Source organism: Rattus norvegicus, chromosome 3, assembly GCF_021556685.1.
Source record: "Rattus norvegicus strain SHRSP/BbbUtx chromosome 3, alternate assembly SHRSP_T2T, whole genome shotgun sequence".
NCBI lineage: Eukaryota > Metazoa > Chordata > Mammalia > Rodentia > Muridae > Rattus > Rattus norvegicus.
In genome coordinates, this window is record NC_141536.1 from 3,238,932 (window position 1) to 3,252,406 (window position 13,475).

Here is a 13,475-nt window from a genome sequence, read left to right on the forward strand (position 1 = left end):
AAGGAATATAACAAACGTGCAGTTAGGCAAATTGTGTTGTGAAGTACAGATACTGCTGGTACTTTACTGTTGTCCACGGCAGTCAGAAAGTCAAACAATAGGATGAAAAGATTGGTACTATATGACTGTTTGATTCTAATACCTATAAGCATAGCTTTCAAGGCAAACACAATAACTTACTCTTTATAAATGAAGAATGGGCCATATAGAACTATATATCGAGTACCTTATGAAGCAAGATTATTATAAATGTTATAATATTAATTAGTTATTTTCTGTGTGTTTGTGATATTGCATAAGGCATGCAGGTGGTAAAAGGAAAAGGGCATGTATCCTAGGGCTAAATGAGGACTAAATGAGTTCAGTTACAGCAATGATTTCCCTTCTTTCTTAGATTCACAAAAACACAAAGGCAATGTATATACTAACCCAAGAGTAACATCTATTAATCCACGGCAAGCAAAACAGAAATGTTTGTTTGGCAAATCTCTTTTGGGTCTTTAGAAGACAAAAAGTTGCCTACTCCAAAACTTATGGAGTTTCTACAGCACCTTCATTCTAAGTAATTATTTAATCAAACAGATTAATGTTTAGATAACCTATACATGAAGGTAAGATCATTGTAAAATAGAAATAATTTGCACTGAAGTTTGAGTCATGTAATTGAAAGAAATCAAAAATACAAAATAAAAAGAAATAGTCTTCCCACGATTTACCCTGATTGCATCAAAGATCCTAACCCACCAGCTTCTTGGAGGAAATGGGTCTAGGGAAGTACACCGCTGATAACCCGACTGTAAAGTCCTCCAGCATCTTTATGACTCCATATTATTCTGGAGTCAATCCCTTAATAGCATTGCCTCTGAGATTACTCAATCTTTTATAATTAATATCTATAGACTTTTACTTTACTTTATCAATGAATTAGATGTACACATTATTTTTTTGCTATATAGTAACATCTTTCATAATAGTGGACTAGATTTAAATGCTGCCTAATATGGCTTAATCTATTTTAAACTACTTACTAAACTTCTTTGGAAATATATATTTACTGTCCACATCTAATTTAGCACTATAGCTGAACTAGGAATTTATGCTTTGTGTGAACCAATGTATCTTGTCAGACAAACAAGCATTCCTGCCCATTTCTTAGATATTTTAGAGCAGACTTTTCTGGTAACCATGTTTTTAATCATGTAATCAATTGAAAATAGAGAAAATGTGGAATAAATCTGTGTATGGTAGTCATTTTTTACAGAATAAAATTATGGAAGAATAATTGACAAATACTTGGGTTGTTAAATGTGACAGCATCTTTAGACATAGTTAAAAATAAGAAGTCACAGAAAGGGTTGGGGATTTAGCTCAGTGGTAGAGGGCTTGCCTAGCAAGTGCAAGGCCCTGGGTTCGGTTCCCAGCTCCAGAAAAAAAGAAAAAAGAAAAAAAAGAAGTCAGAGAAAAGGAAATTAAAGTCTTTGAAGTAGGGAAATAATATTTATAAAAATAAAAAAAAACTTAGGATACATAATAGAGGCCAGGAGAGACAGGAAGTAAAATACTGATTTGATTTCTAGTAGGGAATATCCCAATATTTACTTAGAATGCCATGGTTAAGAAAGATATTCATAGAAGGAAACACAAAGTAATAAAGGACCATTCACCAAAATGCTTTGGGGAACAGGAGTCCAAATGAAACTATGATGTTACAAATTGGGGAAAAATGGATTAGGGAAGAAACTGTATTTGGAAGCTAAAACAGAAAAAAGTTCAATGACTTCTTTATTCCTCTCAGTTATTGCAGTGCACCCAAAACTGTCCTTGCTCAGGATCACAATAAAAGTCATATTTGTGCTTCAGATGTGGCTCTCTATTAATACAAACTTATCCTTATCCCACACAGGATATGTTATCCATAATTGCAGAGAAAGGGCCAGAATCAGATCACATATTCGAAATTCCACCTAAAGAATCACATTGATCCCTGAGGTGTAGGCTTGACAGTGAACAACACAGTGACTGGAGTGAAGAATACATGCTTATAACAGCATCTGTCTTAAAGGTAAGGAAGGTTTTTACGTCACCAACATTAACATCCCTCTAGAGATGCGTATGTCCTTTCTATCCTTGAGATTGCATGACGATGTCTGTTTCCTGGAGCTATGGACACATGACATCTTGATAAGAGGCATAACATTTAAAAGTCTGACAACCTCAAAGGCTCATCACAAAGACACAGGTGAAGAGCTTCTGTTGGAAGTTAACATCCTCATATGTCAGATGGGCTTTAGTTTGGCGTTAAAAAAGTTCCTACTGATTTCACCTCTGACCATACCATGTGAAGTAATAGTGAAACAAGTTACAATAGTGGTAAAAGTGTGTTTCACAAAACACATGTTTCAATAACACTTACCAAAAAATGTCCTTCAGAAATAACAGCCCAATTTTCTAGTCCACCACTGATCAAGAAACAGTAAACAGGCAAAGGCTGGGCGGGGTGGGAATGGGGTTCCTGCATCCGGCCAGGGGGACAGCACAGGAGGCAGCGGCTTCATCAGAGCAGATGACCCTCGGCTGCAGGCACTGGTGGAATGGATCGGTAACAGAAGACCACTTCCCTTCCTCCTCAGGGCTTCAGCTCCTTCCTGCCCCCCACCAGCAGCCCTAGTGAACACTGCCAGGCCAAGCAAGGTGGCAGGCTGACCCAGACTTTCAGCTCTGAGGAGATCAGCCCTACAAAATTTCCTGGATTGTACCGGACAGGTGAGCCTTCACCTCCCCATGACATCCTCCACGAGCCTCCTGATACCGTGTCAGATGATGAGAAAGACCATGGAAAGAAAAAAGGAAAATTTAAGAAAAAGGAGAAAAGGACTGAATGCTAAGCTGCGTTCTAGGAAGACAGCTCTGGAGATGAAGCTGAAAGTCCTTCCAAGATGAAGAGGTCCAAGGGAATCCATGTGTTCAAAAAGCCCAGCTTCTCTAAAAAGAAGGAAAAGGATTTTAAAATCAAAGAAAAGCCCAAAGAAGAAAAGCATAAAGAGGAAAAGCACAAATAGGAAAAGCATAAAGAAAAGAAATGTAAAGACTTGACAGAAGCCAATGTTGTTAAAGAGTGGAAGGAAAAGAAGAAAAAGAAGAAGCCAACTCAGGAGTCAGAGGTGCCTCAGACGGACGTCCCAAGTCTCAGACTCATTTTCGGCGTTGCCTTGGCTGACGCAGTAGAGAGGACCATGATGTATGACGGCATCCAGCTGCCAGCTGTCTTCCGAGAGTGCGTGGACTACATGGAGCAGCATGGCATGAAGTGTGAAGGCATCTACCGAGGGTCAGGAGTCAAATCAAAGGTAGATGAGCAGCCTGTGACCCAGAGGAGTCTCCAAACTTGGAAGAATATGAACCTAACACTGTAGCCAGCTTGCTGAAGCAGTATTTGCGAGACCTTCCAGAGAATTTGCTTACCAGAGAGCTTATGCTCCGATTTGAAGAGGCTGGTCAGCAGAGGACCACAGAGACGGAGAAAGTGCAGGAGTTCCCTAACTGCCGGAGTATAACCATCTTCTGCTTTCCTGGCTCATTGTGCACATGGACCACATCATTGCGAAGGAGATAGAAACCAAGATGAACGTCCAGAACATCTCTCTAGTGCTGAGCCCAACTGTCCAGACCAACAATCGGGTCCTGTATGTGCTTTTCACACACGTGCAAGAGCTCTTTAGCACCGTGGTCCTGAAGCAAGTAACAAGACCTCTGTGTTGGTCCAACATGGCCACAATGCTTACACTGCCAGAGACCCAAACAGGTATCAAGGAAGAGATCAGGAGACAGGAGTTCCTTTTGAACTGTTTACATCGAGATCTGCAGCACGGGATATAGGACTCATCTAAAGAATCCTCTGTACTATGGGAAGTACAGAGGATTCTGACTGCCCTCAAGAGAAAGCCGAAGGAAGCTAAAAGACAAGAGTGTGAGACCAAGATTTCCCAGGACATAGCCAGCCTTTTGAACGAGGATGTTGCCAAAGAAGAAATGGACGAAAATGAGGAGGTCAAAAATATCCTCCCTGCCCAGGAGAATGAGATCCTGACTGAGCAGGAGGAGGTCCTGGCCATGGAGCAGTTTCTGCGCAGTCAGATCGCCTCGGAGAAAGAAAAGATCCACTGCCTCCGAGCTGAGATTGCGGAGATCCAGTCACCAGCATGGCTGCAGCGAGACAGAGAAGCCCTCTTCTGACAGCGAGTGAGAAAGCAAGGATGAGGAGGAGCTGCAGATCATTCTGGAAGACTTAGAGAGGCAGAATGAAGAGTTAGAAATAAAGAACAATAAATCACTTGAACCAAGCGGTCGGTGAAGAACGGGAGGCCATCGTTGAGCTCTGAGTGCAGCTCCAGTTGCTCCAGAGGCAGCGAGCCAAGTCTGAGCAACAGCTCCAGGAGGAGGAGGAGGAGCCTGAGAGGTGAGGGGCACAGGCCCACTGCCCTGTGAAGGTGTCCTTGAGGTGATAGCAGCCAAGGAGCAGGTGAAACCCTCGCCCAGCAAAGACCCGAAGGAGACGCATCTGAACTGCCCCGGCCCTGTGCATCATAGTGTAAGCGAGAGTCCACTGCCTGTCCTGCCCGGCAGCGTTCTGTAAAGGCTCTCAGAGACGCTCACTCTTGCACACGTCTGACTCCGTGTCAGGCTCAGGTCCTGGGAGGGTGAAGCGGTGGACACTCGGGGGTGGAGGGCTTGCAGGGAACACAGGCATTTCCAGATAGTGTCAGCTTATTTGAAAATTAATTGTCTTTGATAAAAATAACTATTTTCACCCTTGAGTGGCTTCTTTTTTTTTTTTTTGATATTCAAATATATTTTTACTGATGGTAGCATTTGCTGTTTTAACAATCCCATGAAATAAATAGGTTGTTAGTACTCCTAGTTTAGTGACTATATTTAGAAGTTATTTTAATTTTACAGGTATTTTATGTGATCATAAAATTCTGCTCATTTATTATTCATATAACAATTTAGGTCTAGACCTAAATTGATTTCTTTTTTCTTCAAGTTGCTTTCAAATTAAAATATGATTCATACTATTGGTTCATCTATCAATAAATAGTATTATGGTAAGATCTACTAGGAGTGTTCTTAATGTTAATTCATTGATAATTTTCTAATCTTTCCCAAAGTTAGGAGCTTAAAATACTGTACAGAGACATGGAACTTGAACATGACAGCTTTAAGGTGCACTGGGTCACCTAGGTTGTGCATAGTAGATTGCCACTGCCTTGTTTGCTCATCTCTTAGCTTCTTGTTTCTCCTGCAGCAATATGAACACCTTTGCAGGACTCAAGAAACAATGCACTCTTTTTGATCTAATCATAAATGTGATTAACTTCTTATACTTTATTTTACAAAGGCTTTTGACAGTTGCCATTAATAACTTAATCTGTTTTCTTCTTTATGTAGATGTTCTATTTTCAAGAATTGCTACTAGACATATTTGAAGTTCTTGTGAATTTCCTAAAGAGCATATGACATTTTTGTTAAAGATCTGCAGAACCAACCATCTAGTTATCTATGTATTCCTCTATTCACACTTTAATTCTTTTTTTTTTTTAATTAACTTGAGTATTTCTTATATACATTTCGAGTGTTATTCCCTTTCCCGGTTTCCGGGCAAACATCCCCCTCCCCCCTCCCCTTCCTTATGGGTGTTCCCCTCCCAACCCTCCCACCATTGCCGCCCTCCCCCCATAGACTAGTTCACTGGGGGTTCAGTCTTAGCAGGATCCAGGGCTTCCCCTTCCACTGGTGCTCTTACTAGGATATTCATTGCTACCTATGGGGTCAGAGTCCAGGGTCAGTCCATGTATAGTCTTTAGGTAGTGGCTTATTCCCTGGAAGCTCTGGTTGCTTGGCATTGTTGTACTTTTGGGGTCTCGAGCCCCTTCAAGCTCTTCCAGTTCTTTCTCTGATTCCTTCAATAGGGGACCTATTCTCAGTTCAGTGGTTTGCTGCTGGCATTCGCCTCTGTATTTGCTGTATTCTGGCTGTGTCTCTCAGGAGCGATCTACATCCGGCTCCTGTCGGTCTGCACTTCTTTGCTTCATCCATCTAGTCCAATTGGGTGGCTGTATATGTATGGGCCAAATGTGGGGCAGGCTCTGAATGGGTGTTCCTTCAGTCTCTGTTTTAATCTTTGCGTCTCCCTTCCCTGCCAAGGGTATTCTTTTTCCTCATTTAAAGAAGGAGTGAAGCATTCACATTTTGATCATCCGTCTTGAGTTTCGTTTGTTCTAGGGATCTAGGGTAATTCAAGCATTTGGGCTAATAGCCACTTATCAATGAGTGCATACCATGTATGTCTTTCTGTGATTGGGTTAGTTCACTCAGGATGATATTTTCCAGTTCCAACCATTTGCCTACGAATTTCATAAACTCGTTGTTTTTGATAGCTGAGTAGTATTCCATTGTGTAGATGTACCACATTTTCTGTATCCATTCCTCTGTTGAAGGGCATCTGGGTTCTTTCCATTTTCTGGCTATTATAAATAAGGCTGCGATGAACATAGTGGAGCACGTGTCTCTTTTATATGTTGAGGCATCTTTTGGGTATATGCCCAAGAGAGGTATAGCTGGATCCTCAGGCAGTTCAATGTCCAATTTTCTGAGGAACCTCCATACTGATTTCCAGAATGGTTTTACCAGTCTGCAATCACACCAACAATGGAGGAGTGTTCCTCTTTCTCCACAACCTCGCCAGCATCTGCTGTCACCTGAGTTTTTGATCTTAGCCAATCGCACTGGTGTGAGGTGAAATCTCAGGGTTGTTTTGATTTGCATTTCCCTTATGACTAAAGATGTTGAACATTTCTTTAGGTGTTTCTCAGCCATTCGGTATTCCTCAGCTGTGAATTCTTTGTTTAGCTCTGAACCCCATTTTTTAATAGGGTTATTTGTTTCCCTGCGGTCTAACTTCTTCAGTTCTTTGTATATTTTGGATATAAGGCCTCTATCTGTTGTAGGGTTGGTAAAGATCTTTTCCCAATCTGTTGGTTGCCGTTTTGTCCTAACCACAGTGTCCTTTGCCTTACAGAAGCTTTGCAGTTTTATGAGATCCCATTTGTCAATTCTTGATCTTAGAGCATAAGCCATTGGTGTTTTGTTCAGGAAATTTTTTCCAGTGCCCATGTGTTCCAGATGCTTCCCTAGTTTTTCTTCTATTAGTTTGAGTGTGTCTGGTTTGATGTGGAGGTCCTTGATCCACTTCGACTTAAGCTTTGTACAGGGTGATAAGCATGGATCGATCTGCATTCTTCTACATGTTGCCCTCCAGTTGAACCAGCACCATTTGCTGAAAATGCTATCTTTTTTCCATTGGATGGTTTTGGCTCCTTTGTCAAAAATCAAGTGACCATAGGTGTGTGGGTTCATTTCTGGGTCTTCAATTCTATTCCATTGGTCTATCTGTCTGTCTCTGTACCAATACCATGCAGTTTTTATCACTATTGCTCTGTAATACTGCTTGAGTTCAGGGATAGTGATTCCCCCTGAAGTCCTTTTATTGTTGAGGATAGCTTTAGCTATCCTGGGTTTTTTGTTATTCCAGATGAATTTGCAAATTGTTCTGTCTAACTCTTTGAAGAATTGGATTGGTATTTTGATGGGGATTGCATTGAATCTGTAGATTGCTTTTGGTAAAATGGCCATTTTTACTATATTAATCCTGCCGATTCATGAGCATGGGAGATCTTTCCATCTTCTGAGGTCTTCTTCAATTTCTTTCTTCAGTGTCTTGAAGTTCTTATTGTACAGATCTTTTACTTGCTTGGTTAAAGTCACACCGAGGTACTTTATATTATTTGGGTCTATTATGAAGGGTGTCGTTTCCCTAATTTCTTTCTCGGCTTGTTTCTCTTTTGTATAGAGGAAGGCAACTGATTTATTTGAGTTAATTTTATACCCAGCCACTTTGCTGAAGTTGTTTATCAGCTTTAGTAGTTCCCTGGTGGAACTTTTGGGATCACTTAAATATACTATCATATCATCTGCAAATAGTGATATTTTGACCTCTTCTTTTCCGATCTGTATCCCTTTGATCTCCTTTTGTTGTCTGATTGCTCTGGCTAGAACTTCAAGAACTATATTGAATAAGTAGGGAGAGAGTGGGCAGCCTTGTCTAGTCCCTGATTTTAGTGGGATTGCTTCAAGTTTCTCTCCATTTAGTTTAATGTTAGCAACTGGTTTGCTGTATATGGCTTTTACTATGTTTAGGTATGGGCCTTGAATTCCTATTCTTTCCAGGACTTTTATCATGAAGGGGTGTTGAATTTTGTCAAATGCTTTCTCAGCATCTAATGAAATGATCATGTGGTTCTGTTCTTTCAGTTTGTTTATATAATGGATCACGTTGATGGTTTTCCGTATATTAAACCATCCCTGCATGCCTGGGATGAAGCCTACTTGATCATGGTGGATGATTGTTTTGATGTGCTCTTGAATTCGGTTTGCCAGAATTTTATTGAGTATTTTTGCGTCGATATTCATAAGGGAAATTGGTCTGAAGTTCTCTTTCTTTGTTGTGTCTTTGTGTGGTTTAGGTATAAGAGTAATTGTAGATTCGTAGAAGGAATTCGGTAGGGCTCCATCTGTTTCAATTTTGTGGAATAGTTTGGATAATATTGGTATGAGGTCTTCTATGAAGGTTTGATAGAATTCTGCACTAAACCCATCTGGACCTGGGCTCTTTTTGGTTGGGAGACCTTTAATGACTGCTTCTATTTCCTTAGGAGTTATGGGGTTGTTTAACTGGTTTATCTGTTCCTGATTTAACTTTGATACCTGGTATCTGTCTAGGAAATTGTCCATTTCCTGAAGATTTTCAAATTTTGTTGAATATAGGTTTTTATAGTAAGATCTGATGATTTTTTGAATTTCCTCTGAATCTGTAGTTATGTCTCCCTTTTCATTTCTGATTTTGTTAATTTGGACGCACTCTCTGTGTCCTCTCGTTAGTCTGGCTAAGGGTTTATCTATCTTGTTGATTTTCTCAAAGAACCAACTTTTGGTCCTGTTGATTCTTTCTATGGTCCTTTTTGTTTCTACTTGGTTGATTTCAGCTCTGAGTTTGATTATTTCCTGCCTTCTACTCCTCCTGGGTGTATTTGCTTCTTTTTGTTCTAGAGCTTTTAGGTGTGCTGTCAAGCTGCTGACATATGCTCTTTCCTGTTTCTTTCTGCAGGCACTCAGCGCTATGAGTTTTCCTCTTAGCACAGCTTTCATTGTGTCCCATAAGTTTGAGTATGTTGTATCTTCATTTTCATTAAATTCTAAAAAGTTTTTAATTTCTTTCTTTATTTCTTCCTTGACCAGGTTATCATTGAGTAGAGCATTGTTCAATTTCCACGTATATGTGGGCATTCTTCCCTTATTGTTATTGAAGACCAGTTTTAGGCCGTGGTGGTCCGATAGCACGCATGGGATTATTTCTATCTTTCTGTACCTGTTGAGGCCCGTTTTTTGACCGATTATATGGTCAATTTTGGAGAAAGTACCATGAGGAGCTGAGAAGAAGGTATATCCTTTTGCTTTAGGATAGAATGTTCTATAAATATCCGTTAAGTCCATTTGGCTCATGACTTCTCTTAGTCTGTCGACATCACTGTTTAATTTCTGTTTCCATGATCTGTCCATTGATGAGAGTGGGGTGTTGAAATCTCCCACTATTATTGTGTGAGGTGCAATGTGTGTTTTGAACTTTAGTAAGGTTTCTTTTACGTATGTAGGTGCCCTTGTATTTGGGGCATAGATATTTAGGATTGAGAGTTCATCTTGGTGGATTTTTCCTTTGATGAATATGGAGTGTCCTTCCTTATCTTTTTTGATGACTTTTAGTTGGAAATTGATTTTATTTGATATTAGAATGGCTACTCCAGCTTGCTTCTTCTGACCATTTGCTTGGAAAGTTGTTTTCCAGCCTTTCACTCTGAGGTAGTGTCTGTCTTTGTCTCTGAGGTGTGTTTCCTGTAGGCAGCAGAATGCAGGGTCCTCGTTGCGTATCCAGTTTGTTAATCTATGTCTTTTTATTGGGGAGTTGAGGCCATTGATATTGAGAGATATTAAGGAATAGTGATTATTGTTTCCCTTTATATTCATATTTGGATGTGAGGTTATGTTTGTGTGCTTTCATTCTCTTTGTTTTGTTGCCAAGACGATTAGTTTCTTGCTTCTTCTAGGGTATAGCTTGCCTCCTTATGTTGGGCTTTACCATTTATTATCCTATGTAGTGCTGGATTTGTAGAAAGATATTGTGTAAATTTGGTTTTGTCATGGAATATCTTGGTTTCTCCATCAATGTTAATTGAGAGTTTTGCTGGATACAGTAACCTGGGCTGGCATTTGTGTTCTCTTAGGGTCTGTATGACATCAGTCCAGGATCTTCTGGCCTTCATAGTTTCTGGCGAGAAGTCTGGTGTGATTCTGATAGGTCTCCCTTTATATGTTACTTGACCTTTTTCCCTTACTGCTTTTAATATTCTTTCTTTATTTTGTGCGTTTGGTGTTTTGACAATTATGTGACGGGAGGTGTTTCTTTTCTGGTCCAATCTATTTGGAGTTCTGTAGGCTTCTTGTATGCCTATGGGTATCTCTTTTTTTAGGTTAGGGAAGTTTTCTTCTATGATTTTGTTGAAGATATTTACTGGTCCTTTGAGCTGGGAGTCTTCACTCTCTTCTATACCTATTATCCTTAGGTTTGATCTTCTCATTGAGTCCTGGATTTCCTGTATGTTTTGGACCAGTAGCTTTTTCCGCTTTACATTATCTTTGACAGTTGAGTCAATGATTTCTATGGAATCTTCTGCTCCTGAGATTCTCTCTTCCATCTCTTGTATTCTGTTGGTGAAGCTTGTATCTACAGCTCCTTGTCTCTTCTTTTGGTTTTCTATATCCAGGGTTGTTTCCATGTGTTCTTTCTTGATTGCTTCTATTTCCATTTTTAATTCCTTCATCTGTTTGATTGTGTTTTCCTGGAATTCTTTCAGGGATTTTTGCCATTCCTCTCTGTAGGCTTCTACTTGTTTATTAATGATTTCCTGTGTTTCCCTAAGTGTGTTCATGTCTTTCTTGAAGTCCTCCAGCATCATGATCAAATATGATTTTGAAACTAGATCTTGCTTTTCTGGTGTGTTTGGATATTCCATGTTTGTTTTGGTGGGAGAATTGGGCTCCGAGGATGGCATGCAGTCTTGGTTTCTGTTGCTTGGGTTCCTGCGCTTGCCTCTCGCCATCAGATTATCTCTAGTGTTACTTTGTTCTGCTATTTCTGACAGTGGCTAGACTGACCTATAAGCCTGTGTGTCAGGAGTGCTGTAGACCTGTTTTCCTCTCTTTCAGTCAGTTATGGGGACAGTGTGTTCTGCTTTCGGGCGTGTAGTTTTTCCTCTCTACAGGTCTTCAGCTGTTCCTGTGGGCCTGTGTCTTGAGTTCACCAGGCAGCTTTCTTGCAGCAGAAAATTTGGTCTTACCTGTGGTCCCGAGGCTCAGGTTCCCTCGTGGGGTGCTGCCCAGGGGCTCTCTGCAGCGGCAGCAACCAGGAAGACCTGTGCCGCCCCTTCCGGGAGCTTCAGTGCACCAGGGTTCCAGATGGTCTTTGGCTTTTTCCTCTGGCGTCCGAGATGTGTGTGCAGGGAGCAGTCTCTTCTGGTTTCCCAGGCTTGTCTGCCTCTCTGAAGGTTTAGCTCTCCCTCCCACGGGATTTGGGTGCAGAGAACTGTTTATCCGGTCTGTTTCTTTCAGGTTCCGGCGGTGTCTTAGGCGCAGAAGTCCTGCCGCTCCTGGGCCCTCCCCCACGGGAGCCCAGAGGCCTTATACAGTTTCCTCTTGGGCCAGGGATGTGGGCAGGGGTGAGCAGTGTTGGTGGTCTCTTCCGCTCTGCAGCCTCAGGAGTGCCCACCTGACCAGGCGGTTGGGTCTCTCTCTCACCGGGTCTGGGAGCAGAGAGCTGCTGCGGGCCGGGATCCGCGGGTGTGGGACTTCCGGTAAACAGAGACCGTGCCTCCTAGAGAAATTCTGCTTCCGTGTCCCAAGCTCACCAGGCAGCTTTCTTGCAGCAGAAAATTTGGTCTTACCTGTGGTCCCGAGGCTCAGGTTCGCTCGTGGGGTGCTGCCCAGGGGCTCTCTGCAGCGGCAGCAACCAGGAAGACCTGTGCCGCCCCTTCCGGGAGCTTCAGTGCACCAGGGTTCCAGATGGTCTTTGGCTTTTTCCTCTGGCGTCCGAGATGTGTGTGCAGGGAGCAGTCTCTTCTGGTTTCCCAGGCTTGTCTGCCTCTCTGAAGGTTTAGCTCTCCCTCCCACGGGATTTGGGTGCAGAGAACTGTTTATCCGGTCTGTTTCTTTCAGGTTCCAGCGGTGTCTCAGGCGCAGAAGTCCTGCCGCTCCTGGGCCCTCCCCCACGGGAGCCCAGAGGCCTTATACAGTTTCCTCTTGGGCCAGGGATGTGGGCAGGGGTGAGCAGTGTTGGTGGTCTCTTCCGCTCTGCAGCCTCAGGAGTGCCCACCTGACCAGGCGGTTGGGTCTCTCTCTCACCGGGTCTGGGAGCAGAGAGCTGCTGCGGGCCGGGATCCGCGGGTGTGGGACTCGAGTGGCTTCTTTTTAAACCAAAAAACTTTTTGCTTTTTTTTTGTTTTGTTTTGTTTTGTTTTTTTTTTGTTGTTGTTGTTGTTTAAATCACAGTAGAATCAGGATCTCTTTCTTATCAAAGGGTATGAACCAAACTAGGTCACTTCTGTGCCTGCCTTGTGGACGCTCGTGGTGTCACCAGCCCTGCAGGGTCCCTGGCCACTCTTGCTCGTGCCTTCCACACCTTTTGGTGCAGATTGTTCAATGGGGAGCTGCCTCATATTCTCTGACTGGCCAAAAAGGCTTTCGCTGGGATTCCCTGTACCTGCCCTGTATGTACCACTTTGCTTTTCCAGCTCGGGGTCTGTCAGTGTGAGTCAGGATAACCCAGTTTGGTTGCAGATGGAGGTTATCATGCAGCCTGCCACCAGCCTGGGCAGCGCAGGCCACCCACTCACTGCCAGGGAGCAGCAAGGGCCTCTTCTCAGAGGTGGCCCTGAGGTTGCACAGGACGCTTCTCACACCAGAGTCCTTTTCCACACTGACCTTCCAGGAAAGTCACCTTCCACAGTGACTTCAGTTGCTAGCTTGGGCTGGGATACCCACACCTCTGCCAGGAAAAGCAATGTAGATGCTCTCATGCACAACTTTCACCTGTCCATGTCATCTCAAGGGGCTGCTTAAGGACTCTGACAGAACTGAGCGGAAGGAAGGAAAGCATAACTGTAATTGACCCGACCTGGTGTTTGCCTCTAACCCAGACAACTGCTCCCAGCGGTCTGGGAGGCCTGACTGTTAGGCAACCGGATTTCACTGTCAGATGAGTGGCCCCCAGGGAGGTCCCCTGTGGCTCTGAAGACAGATCCCACACTCTA

General features: G+C 42.7%; 2 pseudogenes across 1 annotated transcript in view; both read left to right on the forward strand.

Moving 5' to 3' along the window:
* Window positions 1–4,751, forward strand: part of LOC134478861 (ralA-binding protein 1-like) — a 31,169-nt pseudogene extending 26,418 nt beyond the window's left edge.
* The window catches only part of Nid2-ps16 (nidogen 2, pseudogene 15), a 1,080,338-nt pseudogene that overhangs the window by 572,951 nt on the left and 493,912 nt on the right, over window positions 1–13,475 (forward strand).